The sequence below is a fragment of the Crassostrea angulata genome, chromosome 2, assembly GCF_025612915.1.
Source record: "Crassostrea angulata isolate pt1a10 chromosome 2, ASM2561291v2, whole genome shotgun sequence".
NCBI classification, from domain to species: Eukaryota; Metazoa; Mollusca; class Bivalvia; order Ostreida; family Ostreidae; genus Magallana; species Magallana angulata.
Genome location: NC_069112.1, coordinates 3,282,522 through 3,302,837, shown reverse-complemented (window position 1 = coordinate 3,302,837; position 20,316 = coordinate 3,282,522). Strand labels below are relative to the sequence as shown.

Here is a 20,316-nt window from a genome sequence, read left to right as displayed (position 1 = left end):
TGAATTCTCTATGATTGATACTTACTGGTTGGACTATTGAATTCTTTATGATTGATACTTATTGGTTGGACTATTGAATTCTTTATGATTGATACTTATTGGTTGGACTATTGAATTCTTTATGATTGATATTGGTTGGACTATTGAATTCTTTATGATTGATACTTATTGGTTGGACTATTGAATTCTTTATGATTGATATTGGTTGGACTATTGAATTCTTTATGATTGATATTGGTTGGACTATTGAATTCTTTATGATTGATATTGGTTGGACTATTGAATTCTCTATGATTGATATTGGTTGGACTATTGAATTCTCTATGATTGATACTTATTGGTTGGACTATTGAATTCTTTATGATAGATACTTATTGGTTGGACTATTGAATTCTTTATGATAGATACTTATTGGTTGGACTATTGAATTCTTTATGATTGATACTTATTGGTTGGACTATTGAATTCTCTATGATTGATACTTATTGGTTGGACTATTGAATTCTTTATGATTGATACTTATTGGTTGGACTATTGAATTCTTTATGATTGATATTGGTTGGACTATTGAACTCTTTATGATTGATACTTATTGGTTGGACTATTGAATTCTTTATGATTGATACTTATTGGTTGGACTATTGAATTCTTTATGATTGATATTGGTTGGACTATTGAATTCTTTATGATTGATACTTATTGGTTGGACTATTGAATTCTTTATGATTGATACTTATTGGTTGGACTATTGAATTCTTTATGATTGATACTTATTGGTTGGACTATTGAATTCTTTATGATTGATACTTATTGGTTGGACTATTGAATTCTTTATGATTGATACTTATTTGTTGGACTAACCCATTTGTTTGGATCTGACTTTTTGGGACTGAATCATGAGGTTCAGACTAATCCCTTTGCTTGACAAATTCTTCTGGTAGTGGCTCCGACCATCAGTAGCCCGGCCTGTCAGGAACAGCTTATAGACGCCGCAAAAGGTGTGGCTCACTCTGTGAAGGGAATCGTGGAGGCAGCCCAGCAGTCCTGCCGCGACGACAAGCTTCTGGCCGACCTAGGCCCCGCAGCCACCGCGGTTACTCAGGCTCTTAACGACCTGCTACAGCACATCAAGAAGGGGGCAGGGTCGACAGCGGTAAGTGGGATAGTCACTGTTTTCTTTTTCTGTAGCTTTTTCTCTCTCTCTTTCTTTCTCTCTCTCTCTCGCACCTTTCTCATAAGTTCAATTCTATAAAAGTCAATGCTAAATTGGGTTAGCACCTACATTGGCTCAGAAATTTAAGACCGTTGACTGTTTCAAATATTTACTTGTTTATGATATAATTTTTGACCTTGATATCTGTTGTTTTCAGGCGACCTCTTCATTGGTTGGGGCCATCAGGGGAGAAGCCGAGGGCCACTCTGACTCGGACATGCAGAAGCGGCTCCTGGCCACCGCCAGACAACTCGCTGATGCCACCGTGAACATGGCGGAAGCTGCCAAGGTAAGGAAAAGTTGTGTGCATTGAACAATGAGATGGTAAGTGTAATAGTATACTAGTATACTGTGTTTCTGGTTATGTAGACATTTGTAGGCCGCAGAGCATATGATGGTAAAGATAAAGCAGCTGAAACTGTAGAATGCTATATCATGTTTAATATTTGTAAAGTCAAATGTTATATTTGATACAGAGTTGTATATCACAGTTGACAGCTATATCATGTTCAATCAATTTCAGTAAAGTGTTATATTCTAATATTACAGGGCTGTGCGTCGAGTCCGAACGACTCGGAGCAGCAGAAGAGACTTCGAGGCGCTGCAGAGGACTTCCGGGCTGCCGCAAATATCGCCGCCAGCAACGCCCTCAAAAAGAAACTCATCAGGAGGCTAGAGGTCAGAGACTCATTAAGTGTCATTTAATTATCTCTGGAACCTGTAATTTAATTGCAGTAAATGATATACGACATGATGGCTTGAAATTACAACCATGTTTTGTGATGAGACTTTACATGAGTCATTTAGGTGTATTATGGTTACAACCATGCTTTGAAATGTAATTGGATTGTAAAACGAGTATTTTACAATCGTTATTTAATATGTAATTGGGCTTTAAAAGATTATATCTATGATTTGTAGAACGCCGCGCGTCGCACCGCCTCAGCCACCACACAGCTGATTAACGCCTCAAAGAACGCTAACAAATCCAACACTAACAAAACCTCGGAACATCAACTGACTCAACAATGCCAGGTAAGCAGTGATGGGGACATCATTCCATAATTCTTATCAATAAAAGAAGTCTCAATTCAATTTACATAATGGTGGAAACACTTAGCTATGGGAGGTATAGTAGATTGGCCAGTAAGCTAAAGGTTCTTGGTTTAAATCCTGCTGTAATTGTCTCAACAATGCCAGGTAAACAGGGGACACTTATCATACCATAATTCTAATTACAGAAGTTGTTAGATGACAAACAAGACACACTGAATGTTGAAACACTGATAAATGCTGGGTTATAACTGATTGGCAAAAGGTCGAGGGGTCAAATCTTCCTGTTGTGTTCTATGACTAAGCATTGTATCTGCATTCCTTCTGTTCCTCCAGAGTATTATAGTGTAGTAAATATTCCAATTAAAGCATCATTGAATCAGATAATTTCCCCTGTGTTTGGTTATTAGATAAAACGTTACGATGATCCCGAGTCACGTGACGGAAAGCGATTTTTTAGAGGCTATAAAAGGCCGGCGCGCTATTGAACGGAGTTCAGTTGGCGGATTGCTGCAGAAGCGAAAGGAGCTCTACGGGTAAGAATTATAGGTCTCATTTGCGGTGTCTCAAATTAATGCAGACGGACCATTTGAGATTTATATATTCTTCGGTACTGTACTAGTAGTTAATACAAAGCCAAGAGAGTGATTTAAGGCACTAGGTTTCAGACTGCGGTCTGGGAGGCTTTGGTTCAGCACACTTGCTGGAACGTAGAGTTTCAGACAAATAAAGGTTTCAAGCACAGAGGGTTAAAAGGAAAATTTATTATATCATTCAATCATATTTGTGATCAAAGTGAAGTGATTTTCATTTAATTATAATAATCAAACTAAACGTAAAGTAACGTTAAGAAAAATTAATATCATTCGTGGTTAGAACCCACAAAACACATTACAAATTTTGGTGGCAGCGGTGGGATGATCTAAACATTAGATTTATAATTTTTTTTTCCATAAACATATTGCTTGTAGTTTGAAACATTAAGTTTAGATCTAATTATGGATGATATTGATAAAGAAATAAGTTTCCTCCAAGAAAAAATAAAGGAACTTTCAGACGAAAGTATACGTTTGAAAGAAAAAGAGAATCACAGAGAATCAACACCACTTACAGCCAGAGATTCTGGCATTGGTGCTTCGGCACAATCAAAGGGTGCAAAAAGTAGTATTGAGTTTGGCGGAGCTCGTCCGAAAGTAAAGTTTGAAGCTCACCCTGAGGATGATGTCGAATACTATAGTCCCAGAGATGTGAGACCTGTACTGGATAATGAAGAGTTCTTCGAAACACCGCACCGCGTTCAGACAAACATCACAACACGGAAGTATAAGGCTGATAGAGCTCGAACGCCAAATGATCCAGTAGAAAAGGATAATTCTAGCAAGCTAAAGCCTGCAACATATGACGGATCAACTTCGTGGTTGGACTATAGGTCACATTTCAATGCATGCGCTTGTCTGAATCACTGGTCTGAAGCAGAGAAAGGAATGTATTTGGCCGTTTCTTTGAGAGGTCAAGCCCAGGGGGTGCTTGGGAATCTTCCCGAATACTTGCAGATGAACTTCAAAGAGCTGAGTAAATCCCTGGAAGAACGCTTTTCTCCTGTCAATCAAACCGAACTGTATAGGGCACAACTTAGAGAAAGACGGCAGAAAGCAACTGAGTCTATACCTCAGCTTGGACAAGACATTAGGCGTTTAACACGCTTAGCATATCCTACGGCTCCAGGGGATGTGTGTGAAACGCTAGCCAAAGAATATTTTATTGATGCATTACCAAGTTTTGACATGCGTCTCAGGATTAAGCAATCCAGACCTGTAAACTTAAACGATGCAATTAGGCATGCGGTGGAGCTACACGCGTTTGTGGGGTCGGAGTGCAAGAGACATGAAGACAGTGGATTATGCCGCGGAGCAGTAAGTGAAAGTTCAATGCCTGATTCAAAAACAGAGAGTTTGGAAGATGCTGTAAAATCGATAAAGGAAGTGCTGCAGTCTCTGCAGGAAGATATAAATAAGATGAAACAGCAACAGAAGGCACAGACAAATTATGGACCACGAGGAAACCAAGAAAGGAATGTTTCGTCACGAAATACATTGAAGTGCTACAAGTGTGGTAATATTGGACACTTTAAAAAAGATTGTAGAGTTAGGCCTAAGCAAGATAAAAAGAAACAAGACGATGAGAAAATGAATAAGAACACAATCGAGCGTTCTGGACAAGTTAAAATGTTTTCTAACGATGAGACTCCACGAGAGGTTCAGAATAAGGGTTGTGTTGGAGTTCAAAGGAAACCAAGCGAAGCTGGCATGTACATACGTGGAACTGTTCATAATGAGCCTGTCATGATACTAGTAGATACTGGTGCTACTGTGACACTCATCTCAAAGAAGAGTTATGATTCTATTAACAGACACAATAGTTTAGAGCTTATTGAAACAAGGCAGGAAATTCTATCCGCTTCAGGTACCCCTCTTCATGTCTATGGTAAGGCATTGGTACAGTTCAAGTTTGGAGAGAAGGTGATTTTTCAGAATGTGATTGTTGCAGACATGAAGGTAGAGGCTGTCCTGGGCTTAGATTGCTTGACGGCTAATAAAGGCGTTATTAGTCTAAGTGATAAAAGTCTAATACTGGGAGGTGAAACACATGCGCTAGAATTCGAAGGCAGAATAGGTTGTTTTAGAATCGTAGCTTCAGACACCATCTCCTTGCCATCAAGATCCGAGATTATTGCGACAGGAAAAGTAATAGTGCCAGACGGTGATCGAATGGATTTTGATGTTGGCATTGTGGAGCCGTCTGAAACATTTCTGAATTCAGATAGAGGTATGGTTGGCCGTATTTTAGTGAAAGGTGGTCAGACCATTCCAATTAGATTGTTGAATCCTTCAGATAAAGATATGATGATTCGAACAGGAACAACAATTGGGCAACTGTCATCAATAGCTGATGTGATTGACGGAGAACTTGGAACCTTGGAAAATACAGCTATGTTGCCGGAACATTTGCAAGTTCTGTTCAAGAAAACCTGTTCCAATTTGAGCAAACAGAAATCGAAAATTGTGAAGTCACTTTTAGGTAGGCATGCAAATTTATTTACCAAGTCTGACGACGATCTTGGACGAACTGGCTTAGCTAAGCATACAATTGACACGGGTGAAAACAAACCAATAAGGGAAGTTCCGAGGAGACTTCCTGAGCATATGAATGCTGAAGTAGAGAAACATGTTAAAGATATGCTAAAGCATGGAGTTATAGAACCGTCCAATAGCCCCTGGTCGTCTAGAGTTGTGTTAGTTAAGAAAAAGGATGGCTCGACGCGATTCTGTGTGGACTACAGGCGTTTAAATGCTATCACAGAAAAGGACGCCTATCCATTGCCACGTATAGACGAGACTTTAGACCAGCTTGCGGGTTGTAAATGGTTCTCAACTCTTGACTTACATTCAGGGTACTGGCAAATTGAAATGGAACAAAATGATAAAGCTAAAACGGCATTTGTAACTCGGAATGGGTTGTATCATTTCAACGTAATGCCATTTGGGCTCTGCAATGCCCCAGCAACGTTTGAAAGGTTAATGGAAACCACGTTGGCGGGACTGCAATGGGATATCTGTCTCATTTACTTGGACGATATAATTGTGTATGCAAAGACATTTGAGGAGATGAACAACAATCTGGCGAAGGTATTTGAAAAGTTGGCTGCTGCAGGGCTAAAGCTGAAGGCCAAAAAGTGCACATTATTTGCACAAACAGTTGAATATCTAGGACATGTTGTTTCGGAACATGGGATCTCTACCGATCCTAAGAAAACCGAAGCAATACGCAAGTGGCCTAAACCCCGCAACATCACAGAGCTCAGGTCCTTTTTAGGGTTCTGTAGTTACTACAGAAAATTTGTTCACAGCTTTGCTGCCATTGCCAAACCACTTCATGCTTTAACTCAGAAAGGCAATAAATTCACATGGTCAGAGGAGTGCCAAAGTGCATTTGAAGTTTTGCGCGATAAACTTGTTAAAGCTCCGATGTTAGCGCATCCGGATTTTACGAAACCTTTTATTCTAGACACGGACGCTAGTGACATGGCAATGGGTGCTGTACTGTCTCAAGTACAGGATGGAGATGAGCGAGTCATCTCTTATGCAAGTCGGTGTTTAACTAAGGCCGAGCGCAAGTATTGTGTAACACGAAAAGAGTTACTAGCTATAGTGCATTTTGTGAAATATTTTAGGCACTATCTGTACGGCAAACCTTTCTTGGTAAGAACCGACCACAGTTCTTTAAGGTGGTTAATGAACAAGAAAGATGCAGAGGGTCAGCTGGCACGATGGATAGAGACACTTTCGACCTACGAGATACAAATCCAACACAGGCCAGGAAGATTACATAAAAACGCAGATGCCCTAAGTAGGATTCCGTGTAGACAATGTGGAAACGACTACTGTTCTAGCAAATCTGAGGAAACCAGAGCGCAGGTACGAGCATTGTTCGAACAGAAAGAGACTGAAGACACAAGCAAAATGTCAATTTTGGAAATGCAAGAACATGATAAAGACATAACACTTGTAAAGTCATGGCTAGAAAGTGAAAGAAGACCCGTTTTTGACGACGTTCGAAGTAAAGGTTATTTTCTTCGATCATTGTGGTGTCAGTGGCATAGACTTACTATAACAGACGAAATACTTTGTAGAAAGTGGACTGTGTTAGAGACAAAAGAAGATATACTGCAGCAAGTGATACCACTATCTGGAAGAAGAAGCATTTTGAGATATTGCCATGATGAGAGAACATCGGGACATTTGGGCGTACATAAAACATTAGCAAGGGTTCGACAAAGATATTATTGGCCTGGTCTACAGCAGGATGTGAGACAGTATGTAACAGGCTGCGATACTTGCACCAAACGTAAAAACCCAAATAAAAAGAAAATTGCACCCATGCAACTAGTACCATCAGGCTTGCCAATGGACCGCATTGCAGCTGATATTCTGGGAGAATTACCTATCACTGCCAAGGGCAATAGATACATCTTAGTAGTTTCAGACTACTTCACGAAATGGACGGAAGCGTTCGCAATGCCAAACATGGAAGCCAAAACAGTGGCAAAAATAATGGTAGAAGAAGTATTTGTTAGGCTAGGAACGCCTAGAATAATACATTCAGATCAGGGGAGGCAGTTTGAAAGCGAATTGTTTAGGGAAGTATGTCGACTGTTTCATATCCAGAAAACACGAACCACCGCCTACCATCCTCAGTCGGATGGTATGGTTGAAAGGTTCAACCGGACATTGACTTCTATGCTCAGTGCATTTGTACAGGAAAATCAGACAGACTGGGATGAACACATTCCTTATGTCATGATGGCCTACCGGTCTGCAGAACATAAGTCTACTCAATTCACACCGAATATGCTTATGTTAGGAAGGGAAACTACATTACCTTTAGACTTGCAGTATGAGATGCCTGAACACATGAAAGAAGAAACTCCGAATGAGTGGGTCTGGATCTTACGGGAGAGACTTGAGCGTGCACACAATGTCGTCCGTAAGCATATAGAAGATGCCATGAATCGGCAAAAGAAATATCATGACATGAAAATGTCGTGGGAAAAGTTCAAGAAAGGAGATAAAGTATTTGTGTACTTTCCTCAGAGAAAAGTTGGTTGCTCTCCAAAACTCACCTCGTTTTGGCGAGGACCATTTGAGGTGCTTGAACAGTGGTCGGATGTACTTTATGCGGTAGCTTGTGGCAGAAAAGGAGACAAACAAATTATTCACTGTGATAGGATGCGAAAGAAAAGAGAGCAAGTTCTGAATTTTGAGTGTGATACGCCCGAGGCAAGAGATGAATCTATCTTAAAAGCTGAAGAGACAGACACGTTCGAACTGGGTGAAACAAATGAGTTAGATACTGTTCAAGAGTTAGTAAAAGGGACTGAGCAAAAGCGAATTCGTCGACCGCCTAAATGGTTGGAAGACTATGAGTTATAAAACTTGTTTAGTTTATTGTTTGAAAAAAAAAAAATGATTTACAGTCTAGCTAGACAAAACAAATAACATGTATCTATTTATATATTTTCAGAAAATGCCAAACACTAAAATTACCAAAGCAAAGTCGAGGGACAAGTGTCCATTGTGTGAACAAGGAGTTCAGGACAATAAGTGGCGGGAGCACTTGCTGATGTGTAATGGAGGGAAGTTTCCATGCAAGATATGTGGTAAACTTTTTAAGAAGAGTTCCTACCTTCAGCGTCATGAGAAGAAGTTCCACCCAGCGGAGGTTCTGGAGAAGAAGACCGAGGATGATAAAGAGTGGTTAGAGCAAGACCCAGGAGAACTAATTGGGGAAGTATCCAATGAAAGCGATTCAAGCTCCAGTAGTATTGATTCTGGTGAAGAGGAAGACGTGGTTGAAGAAAGTAAGGTGGATGAGCCTGGGAAAGATAATGAGCGTCAGGTACCACAAGAGATCAAGAAGGTAGAAGAGAAGGGTGGTGAAGAAAATACATGTAGCAGTTCCTTAGAGAAAGGAAGGATAATAAGGAAGCCGACAATACCGGTTCCGGTATTTGCTCCTCAGAGAAGGGTACCTCTGAACTTACCCGATAAGAACGTTTCCCTAAAACGATTCCACTTCTCCTCAAAATGCTCAACCAGCACACAAACAGAAGATGTTTGCCATGCTGCTCAAACCAGAATCAAAAAGAGAAAACTTCACAAGACCACCTTTAGCTATGTTAAAGATGACAAGAACGTGGAAGAGATCATAGAGGAAGAAGAGTTTGAATATGAAAATTAACTAATCATCTTAGTTGCCAGTGTAAGATAACACTCGGTTAAAACACATGTTTGTAAATTATTAGAGTAAACTTAACTTTTGGAAAATATGTATGTAGTTTGTATAAAGCACGTCAGTTCAATCAATATGCGGGACGCATAAGTTTCGGAGGCGTGGGTATTGTAGTAAATATTCCAATTAAAGCATCATTGAATCAGATAATTTCCCCTGTGTTTGGTTATTAGATAAAACGTTACGATGATCCCGAGTCACGTGACGGAAAGCGATTTTTTAGAGGCTATAAAAGGCCGGCGCGCTATTGAACGGAGTTCAGTTGGCGGATTGCTGCAGAAGCGAAAGGAGCTCTACGGGTAAGAATTATAGGTCTCATTTGCGGTGTCTCAAATTAATGCAGACGGACCATTTGAGATTTATATATTCTTCGGTACTGTACTAGTAGTTAATACAAAGCCAAGAGAGTGATTTAAGGCACTAGGTTTCAGACTGCGGTCTGGGAGGCTTTGGTTCAGCACACTTGCTGGAACGTAGAGTTTCAGACAAATAAAGGTTTCAAGCACAGAGGGTTAAAAGGAAAATTTATTATATCATTCAATCATATTTGTGATCAAAGTGAAGTGATTTTCATTTAATTATAATAATCAAACTAAACGTAAAGTAACGTTAAGAAAAATTAATATCATTCGTGGTTAGAACCCACAAAACACATTACAATAGTATTGTCTAATTGTCTAAGAATATTGTATTGTGTCTTCCAAATACTGCAGTATGATTGGCTGATTGGGACTGTAGTTTTTGTAAAATCATATATGATTGGCTAAGAAAATAATAGTGTGTCCTCCTTGTATTGTTGTATTTTATTGGCTGAGACTATCACATGTTGTTCTCCTTCTACAGATCATGAATGAACAGCTGCCTCTGTTGATCCAAGGATTCCGGGGATCTGAGACAAACCAGGACAGCGCTACAGCCCAGCTACAACTGATCAATGCCAGCAAGGAATTTATACAGGTATAAAGTACAAATTGTAAGGGAGACCATTTGGCAAGAAAAAAAATCAAACATTGATACTACAATATCTGTAAAATCTCGCTGCAGTGTTTAGGGGAGAAAGGAAAATGTCTTAAAACTAAGGTTTCTGTGCTATATTTATTAGTCCCCTACCAGTTTCACCGGAGGGGACTATAGCTTTCCTCTGCGTCCGTCAGTCCGTCTGTCCGTCCGTCTGTCCCACTTCAGTTTTCCACACTTTTTTTCTTTATGCATTTGAGGAATAATATGAAACTTGCTGAACAGCTTCAAAATGTCAAACTACAGATCAAGTTTACACTTTTGTAGCGTCTGATTGACATATTTTTGAGAAAATTAATTTTTTATATTCCAATTTTTTAATGTTCGGGTTCGTTATCGGGTTCGGTGTGTAACTGAATAAACGAGGTCAGTATGTAGTCAGTAATAATATTGTGCGTTACTTGTACCATTCCTTTTCCTGTACCATTCCTTTAATCATTTCTAACAAACAAATAAAATCTATAAAATAGTGTCAAGTATTGTGTTGTAAATTTAATCGGCAGGGTTTTTTTGTATTATTATTACAATCGGGTTCGTTGTCGGGTTGGGCTGTTTAACTGTTTGGTTTGATTCGGGGTTCAGAAGAGGGTAAGAAATGATATTGTGCATAACAGTGCATTGTTTTCACAAATTTTTACCAGCGAATACAGAATAGACTTGGCGAAATTACAGGAGATGAAATAAAGAGTATTATTTTACCTATTTCCTATTTAATTTCTATATCAACTATATAGTTTTAATTTCCTCTGTTCTTTTATCTCTGATTAAAGCATGACATCTCGTTTTTAATAGCTCTGAAATAGTTGTGTGCTTCACTGGTATCGGAAGCAAATTGAAAGTGTGTGTGGGGGGGGGGGGGGGAGGGGGGGGGCTAGACTAATCCTCTGAAATATTGAGAAAAAAGTAATTCCCAAAATCATGGAAATCCTAATCCGGGGGGGGGGGGGGGGGGGGGGGGGGGGGGGGGAAGTATACCTTTACTTCCAATAAAAAAAAATTACTTACCCAAGATTCTTTTTCCAAAATCACGAGATTCCTAATCCGGGGGGGGGGGGGGGGGGGGGGGGGGGGGGCTAGTATGCTTCTGAATCCACTTTTTCAATCCTCAGTGTAAATTTAGAAACAATCTTTCCTGCGAGAAAAAGTGGGGGGGGGGGGCTGAACCCTCTATTATGCTATGTTTCTAATGGTAAGGTATAAATTTGCAAAAAAAGTGGGGGGGCTAAGCCCCCCCCCTAGCCCCCCCGGTTCCGACGCCTATGTGCTTGGAAGCTTTCATAGAATAATACAAACCGGTAGGGGACGTGTATTGCTTATGCAATACTCTCAGAATGCTTGTTTTTTTTTATCAAAATATTTTATTTGTTTTATCAAAATAATATGATGTGCATAGCTATTGTAATAGACACTAGTTTCACATCTCGGTTCACTGGCCACATTTCTTCTGACAGCCTACCAGTCAGCTGGTATCCGCCGCAAACGCCGCAGCCCCAACGGTTGGAGATCAAGCCGCAAGCATGAACATGAACCAGGCAGTGAAGATGATGACCACCGCGCTCGCGGAGCTGAGAACAGGGAAGGCAGAGGAGATGTGTATCTCACTGGAGGTGGACGCCGCGCTTGATCAGCTGACCGAACTCGACCGCGAGCTGGAGGAGTACCGCAGAGCCACTGACAGCGGTAACCTTGTGCCACTACCCAGTGAAACGGTAAGGCCAAGAGGAAAATGTCATGGTGATGATATAGTCAGGTCAAGGGTTAAAGGTCATGAATACTCAATGATAGTAGCATGTGTATACATAGTGCATTTGTTAATTGGATTATATGTAAAGTGAAGTGGATCATTCGTATTATGTTCAGGCCAGGGTTAAAGGTCATGAATATTTAATGATAGTAGCATGTGTTTAGTGAATAAGATCATTACTAAAAAAGTAAGTAAAGGGTGTAAACTGTCAGATATTTTTTGATTATTATATAAATGGGAGATTTGATATTGTATCATGGTTTTCTATTGTAATATGGTGGAATGGAGTTGATACATGATTTTGTTACGTATTTCAGGTGGAGGCGTCGGCCATGAAACTTGGCTCCACCTCTAAGAACGTGGGATCGGCGATGGCTCAGCTACTGACGGCTGCCTCACAGGTAAACACAGATAAATGTATAATGGAGGCAGAAATTTTGTAAAATATATAGAGCATTTCATATATTCTGGTAATAGATGATCGTTGTAAAAAAATAAGACATCACAAAAAATATGATACGCAAAAATTGAAACAAGATGACTGATGCAAATGAAAAAGTAACGTATTTACCCCCATTTTTGTAATTGTTGTGATATGAGAAAAAACGGAGTGAACAGTATAATATATATATATGACATGATTTCATTCTGTTGTGACTTTTCTTCACACATTCTTCCCTGTCGTCATTTTTCAGGGAATTGGATTTTATTTATCTATATATTTATCTATATAATATATTTCCACTATTTGGTGATTTTTCAGGGCAATGAAAATTGTGAGTGTAGCAGCCAGGGACACTGCGAACACCCTCCGCGTGCTGACAGAAGCCACGCGTGGTGTCGCCTCAACCTCAGAAGTCATCGAGGTCAGACGGCAGGTCAACGACAGCACCCGCGACGTCATCGACAAGTCGATGCATCTACTGGAGGAGACGAAGCGAGCCATGAACGACCCAGAAAACCCCGAGAACCAGGCTCAACTTAACCAGGTGGCCAAGGCTGTGTCGAGTGCGCTCAACAACTGTGTGAACGCCCTTCCCGGACAGAGAGACGTGGATAACGCCATCAGACAGATCATAAACTGAAGCCAGGAGCTGGCGTCCACCAAGGTACGCAGATCTGTCTGTTCAATAGACAAAGTCTACCCAGAAATAGACAAAATTTAAGTCGGAAGCAGATTTTATCTCAGAAACTAACAATTTTATCAAAGAATAAATAGACAAAGAGTCAGCTGGCATCCACCGAGATAGTTACATCTATCTTAGAAATAGACGAATAGGCAACCTTATGTCAGCAATACACAAACTTCATCTCAAATTTTAACTTGGTTCATAAAAAGTCACCTTTTTCACAGAAATAGTTCTCATTCTTTGAGAGTTAAACTACTTCACATATGCAAAAAAATCTTTATCTCATAAAAGTAATCTCAACTTTACTTCATCTATGCATCATTATTAGGAACTAATTGTGCATGAAAAGAAATCTATATCTCATAAAAAAAATTAATTCTCAAATTTAGATACCCCCCGGTAATCAAAAGATGCATAATTGATAGAAATGAAGTTGATTTAAATTTCCCCCAATTCTGTTGCAGTGCTCCAAGTCACAATTGCTATCAGGTCGCTAAATGGCGACCAACAATTTTTTTAGGTCGCCATTTCAGAATTTATGGTCGCCATCAAAAAATAATTCATTTGCCATAATAACTGATAATAATTTTATAAACAAGTTAAATATGAAACAAATAATAAAGACTCCTGTATATACAGTAACATATATCCTTTATTACACTTTAACAAATTGACAATTTAAAATATGCAGCCAGCAGGATTGGAGGCCTACTATTGTGGAAGTTGGATGGCATTTGGCCATCCTGCATATTTAACAGTACGTTTCTGAGAAAACCAGCGTTCAACAACGGCATTAGTTTTGAATTCCTCAATAGGAGGACCTTCACTGCTAATTCTAATCAGTGCCTCAACAGTAGTGAGATCTAAACAGCTACGAACATCACTCCTTATGCGGTTGACAGCACTGATGACAGCACTGATGGTTCTCTAACACTGGGCACTGCTTCATTGATAGAGAGTATTAATGTCATCTTCATACATCAGATTTATCTAGTTTTAAAGTTAAAGAATATCTTAAAATATTACTTATACATGTATATAATTATTGAGAACTGTAATAGGAATTGTACTATGAAATGATTATTGTATTACATTTACATTGTATGATGAATTGAAAAACAAACCGAAAGCACATCCTTTCTTTGAGCAGTAAAGTCTCTCAAATTAATTTACACACTTCTGATAATGATTTAAGGGGAAGGATACACAAAACAGTTTAAAGTTGACCAAATTTAAAGAATTACAAATTTGATGGTTGTTGTATTGTGTCTGTGTAACACTGTAAACAATTGACAGGTTATAAAAGAGCTGGAAAAGGTAGATGTATTACAGATTACAGGGAATATACTGTAATGATTTATTACATTAATTTAGTGTTACATGTAATTACAAGTTATAGGCGTGTAAACTTCATCATGTAACTTATAACTCTCTTACTTAAATACTGAAAACCAGTTAAGGTGTACTTAAAACCTGTAATATTTCTTTCTTCTGGGTGACCTTACATTATAGTTTTATTTAAGGATAGGTAATATATCATATATAAATTACTATAATAGAGGAAGTATGGTACCAACAACTTGTAAACAAATTGTATTTATCTGTATGGGTAAACATACTTTTGTTTTCTCTCATTATTGGTAAGAATATCAACATCTGTGGAACTCCTCTATATCTTGGTGCTGGTATATATGTATGCTGTTTATGATTTATTCATGGGAACTCAAATATTTGAATGGATATCTATCTTTCAAGGTATCATAAAACTGTAAATAAATTCACACAGGTACTTACATAAAATCATTATACCGATTTATAATCGATTATTATCGATTGTAGAGGGACCTTTTGTAGACTGGGAATTCTTATATTCATCATGAGTTATATCAATAATTTTCTTCAGCTTTAAAAAAGAAATTTTGAGATAACATCTTTCTTAGATGAATAACATATTTGATGTTGAAATTTTGTTTTGCTGTTGAAGCTTAAATATTAACATCAATCACGGCATATTAAGTCCTGTAACAAAATTGTTGTTTCCATACAGAGGTTAAAGACAGGGGCATCGTTTTTAACAGAAACTTGTACAACTCTGATGTATTTAGAATAATCAGTTAAAGTGAAGCTATTTTTAGAACAAACAACTTACTGATAGATTTGCCAGATAGAAACCAGATTTACTGAATTTTGAAAGAGTTGTCCAGATTTGCTGTATATAGAGAGAGTTTCAGCATTCTCAGTGTTACTTTGGGAGAACAAGAATTTTTGTAGACACAATATTTTTGGTAAAAAAATCCAATTATCATAAGAGAGTAATTTTAGAATTTTGTTCACATAACAAACAAAAATATCAATCTGCCGACAAATGATGGGATACCTAATGAAGTCAAATGATTCCACTGACTATTGAAGTAATAATAAACTGATTGTGTTGTAATAACATATACCTGTAATAATATGTTGCTGTGTTGTTATAACAGATTGGAGCAACATACCACAAATCTCAGATACTGGACGATGACGGTCAATGGTCCGAGGGGCTTATATCAGCGGTAAGTAAATGGTCCGAGGGGCTTATATCAGCAGTAAGTAAGAGGGGCTTAAATCAACGGTAAGTCAATGGTCGGAGGGGCTTATATCAGCGGTAAGTAAATGGTCCAGTGGGCTTATATCAGCGGTAAGTAAATGGTCCAGTGGGCTTATATCAGCGGTAAGTAAATGGTCCGAGGGGCTTATATCAGCGGTAAGTAAATGGTCCGAGGGGCCTATATCAGCGGTAAGTCAATGGTCCGAGGGGTTTATATCAGCGGTAAGTCTCTGACCCAACAGGTTGGGAAACAAACAATGAGCAATTCAATAGAAGCATGTTGATTAAATGCAGTGATTTACAAATCGATAATATTTTTAAATAATTCTAAATACAAAATACTCCTGAAAAATTTAAGCTTTGTTTTTGATACTCCACTGATTTAAGCTTTGTTTTTGATACTCCGCAGGCTAAGATGGTAGCTGCTGCCACTCATAGTTTGTGCGAGTCGGCCAATGCCATAGTTCAAGGTCATGCTACAGAGGAGCGGCTCATCGCCTTGGCCAAAGAGGTCGCAGGGTCGACGGCCCATCTCCTGGTCGCCTGCAGGGTCAAGGCTGACCCAGACTCAGTCGCCATGAAACGCCTCCAGGTAAAAGCAATGTTTTCTTGTAATTAAATGCCTTGTGTCACTTTTGTTATTGTGGTAATCGCCAGGAAATGTATATGGTCTTTTTTTTTATTAAATGTACAGTAGCATTTAAGCTTCATTATGACTTTAATATGTTGAAACAACACAAGATGAACAGATGACATGATTTGACCTTGTATTGATTTAGAGTATTTGTTGATTTTGATATAATAAATATCTGACCTAGCTACAATATAAGATCAATAAATGACCTTGATATGACCTTGTTACTATTCATATCTGTAGGCGGCGGGTAATGCGGTGAAGTGTGCCACGGAGGTCCTGGTGAAGGCGGCCCAGCAGGCCAAGCAGAGAGATGAAGACGAGGATATAAACGTGGCGGTCGACTCGCGTAAAGTGGGCGGGATCAAACAGGTGAGACACGCCCACTTACTGTGTGTTGTATATTTCTTCATGTATTTATGTTCTTGTATACAATGATAAACTGAAAACCAACTTGTCTTTGCATCTGTCAATCACAGTGATGAATAGCAATACAGAAGCTTACCTTTAGATTAATCATTCTATGTCTAGTTTACGAGAAAGTAATCTTCTGAAAAGAATCCAGAGAAGACTTGTTGTTTGTGACAAGACTGTTGGCAATGATTTGGAATTCTCTAATCTCTTTAACATTTCTTGATTGCAAATATGAGTTGGTTTACCATATTCATCCTTGACTTTAGAGGATTATTTTTATTCCATGTTTGTACCTGATCTTTACTACTATTATATTAAAAACTTGTACAGTGTCATTTCATCAGCATTCGTTAAATACCAATTTTGATTTAGTTTCATTTAGTTGAGATGATTCATGAAGTTAAATTTTCAGTGAAGTGCAAAATCAAATAACAAGTTGACTTGATTGGATTATTAGCCATGAGTTTACATATCTATGTAACTGTAATTTTCATTAAATCCACAAAAATTTATGTCCACGAATAGTAATGAAACTACAAAGTATTGATGAAATCCAAGTATTGCAAGAGAACATGGGATAAATATGAACGTTACTAGTGTATTGCATGAAGTATTCCTAATCTATACATTTATCAATTCATTTCATGATTAACACTGTATATTTCAACTTAATATCCTAAAGATTTTTATTTCATTTTCCTGAATAAGTAAAATCTATGACATGTATTGACACAAACTACTCTCAAACGTAAATTTACACATCCACATCACTGACTCCACGCCAACTTGTATGGGCGTATTATTGATAATATACTATCTATGTCAAGATTAGAAATATAGCACATATACTGAAAATACTTAAAAGATTAACACACTAACAGCTAATTACATACAATATGAAGTGATTATACTTAAGATATGATTAACACACTAACAGCTAATTAAATACAATATAGTGATTATACTCAAGATATAATAAACACACTAATAATTCATTACATACAATATAGTGATTATAAATATAGTGATTATGCTTAAGATATAATTAACACACTAACAACTGATAAATTACATACAATGTAACTAACAAAACAACTAACGATGTTTCAGTTTTCAGGAATTTTCACCTGTGAATTTGAATTTATTGTCAAAATCAGTTGGCGTTTGACGACCTTTGACCTCTTAAATTTGACCTCACTTTACAGCCAGGAGTCACCGGAGGTCATTACTGGTTTCATTTCTCGTTTCTTTCAGGATTCTAATTAAATGTAATTTGTTAACATGATGATATGTGGTACTGTAAACACATTATATTCCGCGTGTACGGTATTTAGTGGAAAAAAGTTTTTGAACAATTTGGCGTGGATTTGAATTAGCATATTCCTATTATATACGTATATACATGGCATTGAGCAATGTACTTCATTAAGCAGAAGCCGCCTTCTGCCAAACATGCTAAATAGAATACACAGCCAAAATGTAATACGTTTACAGTATTCAAATTAGAATCACACATGACACACTGTGTACATATATGACAAACTCCAACAAGAGTCTCACATAATATATACAAATCTAATGCACAGTGTTCAAACACCACAAACTGACGTTATAATAGAATAATTAGCAATGCTACACATATATAACGTCTGACAATAACAACAACAAACATCAAACAATTTTATTATGGAACTTAGAACTAAGTTTGTGGAGGTTGAGGTATGATCACTTTTTGACTGTTTGTAATCCATCTCCAATTCAATCTTTTTCTTTCTTTTTCTCTTGAAGTAAATAAATTCAATAAATGATTAATTTCATTTAAAATAAAAAATTTGATATAAAGAGCTGTGGGCTAAAATTAATGTTAAAATAATGAAATTTTACATACATTTTGCAAAGTTTATATTCAGCAATAAAAAAAGAAAGACAGAAATAACGTCAGAAGATAAAGCTCAGTTGATGTGTTGAAGTCAAAAAGTCATCAATGTCTTGTTGCTATTTTTAGCAAATTGAGGCCCAAGAGAGGATTTTGTTGTTGGAGAAGCAGCTTGAGGACGCGAGGCGCCTGAAGGAGAAACTGGCGGAGAAACGCGACCTGGCGGCTGTCTAAATAACACAGTGTGACGGGGGCGAAACGCGGGCTCATTAACCCTTGTTCTTTTACCCTATAACAAAAAATTCTTTTAAGAACTCTTGGCTGTAAAATTTTTTAAAAAATTTTAAAAAACTTAAAAAAGTACTTTTCTGTTTGGCGACAATTATTAAAGAATAAAGTATAAAATAATGACATTGGCAATATTTTAATCTAAAGACAGATTTTATAACCATGTTCAAATTCCTCTGTCTCAGAGGTATTGAGTCCCCTCCCCCCTCGATTGTCACACTGTGACACTGGCGGAGAAACGCGACCAGACGGCTGTCTAGAAAACACAGAGTGACGGGGGCGAAACGGGGGCTCATTAATCCTTGCACTTTTACCCTATAACAAAAAATTTCTTTTAAGAACTCTAGGCTGTAAAATTTTGTTTGAAAAAGTTCTTTTCTGTTTGGCAATAATTGGTAAAGAATAAAGTAATGTATACTAGTCTAATGACATGGGGAATTTTTTAATGTAAAGACAGATTTTATAACCGTGTCCAAATTCCTCTGACTCAGAGGTATTGAGCCCCCTCCCCCCTCAATTGTCACACTGTGTATTCTTGGACTGACTGCCTCGGTCTCTTTGCATGTTAGCGTATCATCCTCACCATTACCATCTCGTCTCTCATCTCCTCATATATAAACAACTTTTTTTTTCTTTTCTCTAAAAAATTTACAGGAACTACAAATTCAAAAGGAGATGTTACGGAAGGAGAGAGAATGGATAGAAGCCAGAGAGAAGCTGGCCAAGTTCCGTAAACAGCGGTACAAGGACACGGGCCACGATAGCGACTCATCATCCGCCTTCTAACGCCGCACGCTCCAGCTTTAACTGTATAATGCGTATAGTGCCTGTCACGTGTCTTGTGATGTCATAATGGCTTCCATGTCAGCTGTCCTTGTGAAGGTCAAGGTGACAAGCATCTAAGTGATTGAGAATTTGAAGGGAGTGAGAGTGTTTGAGATCTGGGTTAGGGTTGCATTTCTGTGGGTGTGATTTTTCAGTATAGATGTGTAAGTTTGTATACTTAGAATGATAAATGATGATAATGTATTCAGAGGACAGAAATTTGGAATTGAGAAGAAAGAGACTCAGAAAGAAAGGATTCTCAATAATCATATCATATGTATATGTAGCTGCTGATTAACTGTTAAACCAGTTATGTCACATATTGTACAGGATTTTACAGAATTGTTTACCAACCGTGCACAAATTTATCTATTTTAAATAGAAGCAGTTGTTATTCAACACTTGATTATTTTTGGATTTTTTCTGCAAGCTGACTTTTTTTTTTAGAATATAAACATGAAGTTTTCCGAATCTGATAGATTAAATCTACACTGTTTTAAGGTAGCCAATTGTGATATGGTGTTACAAATGATAGATGATATGGTGTTACAAATGATAGATGATATGGTGTTACAAATGATAGATGATATGGTGTTACAAATGATAGATGATATGGTGTTACAAATGATAGATGATATGGTGTTACAAATGATAGATGATATGGTGTTACAAATGATAGATGATAT

The 20,316-nt window shown here is 37.8% G+C and overlaps 1 pseudogene; it reads left to right on the top strand.

Moving 5' to 3' along the window:
- The first annotated feature begins 928 nt into the window (after positions 1–928).
- On the top strand, positions 929–19,419 carry LOC128171963 (talin-1-like; annotated as a pseudogene).
- The last annotated feature ends 897 nt before the right edge of the window (positions 19,420–20,316 follow it).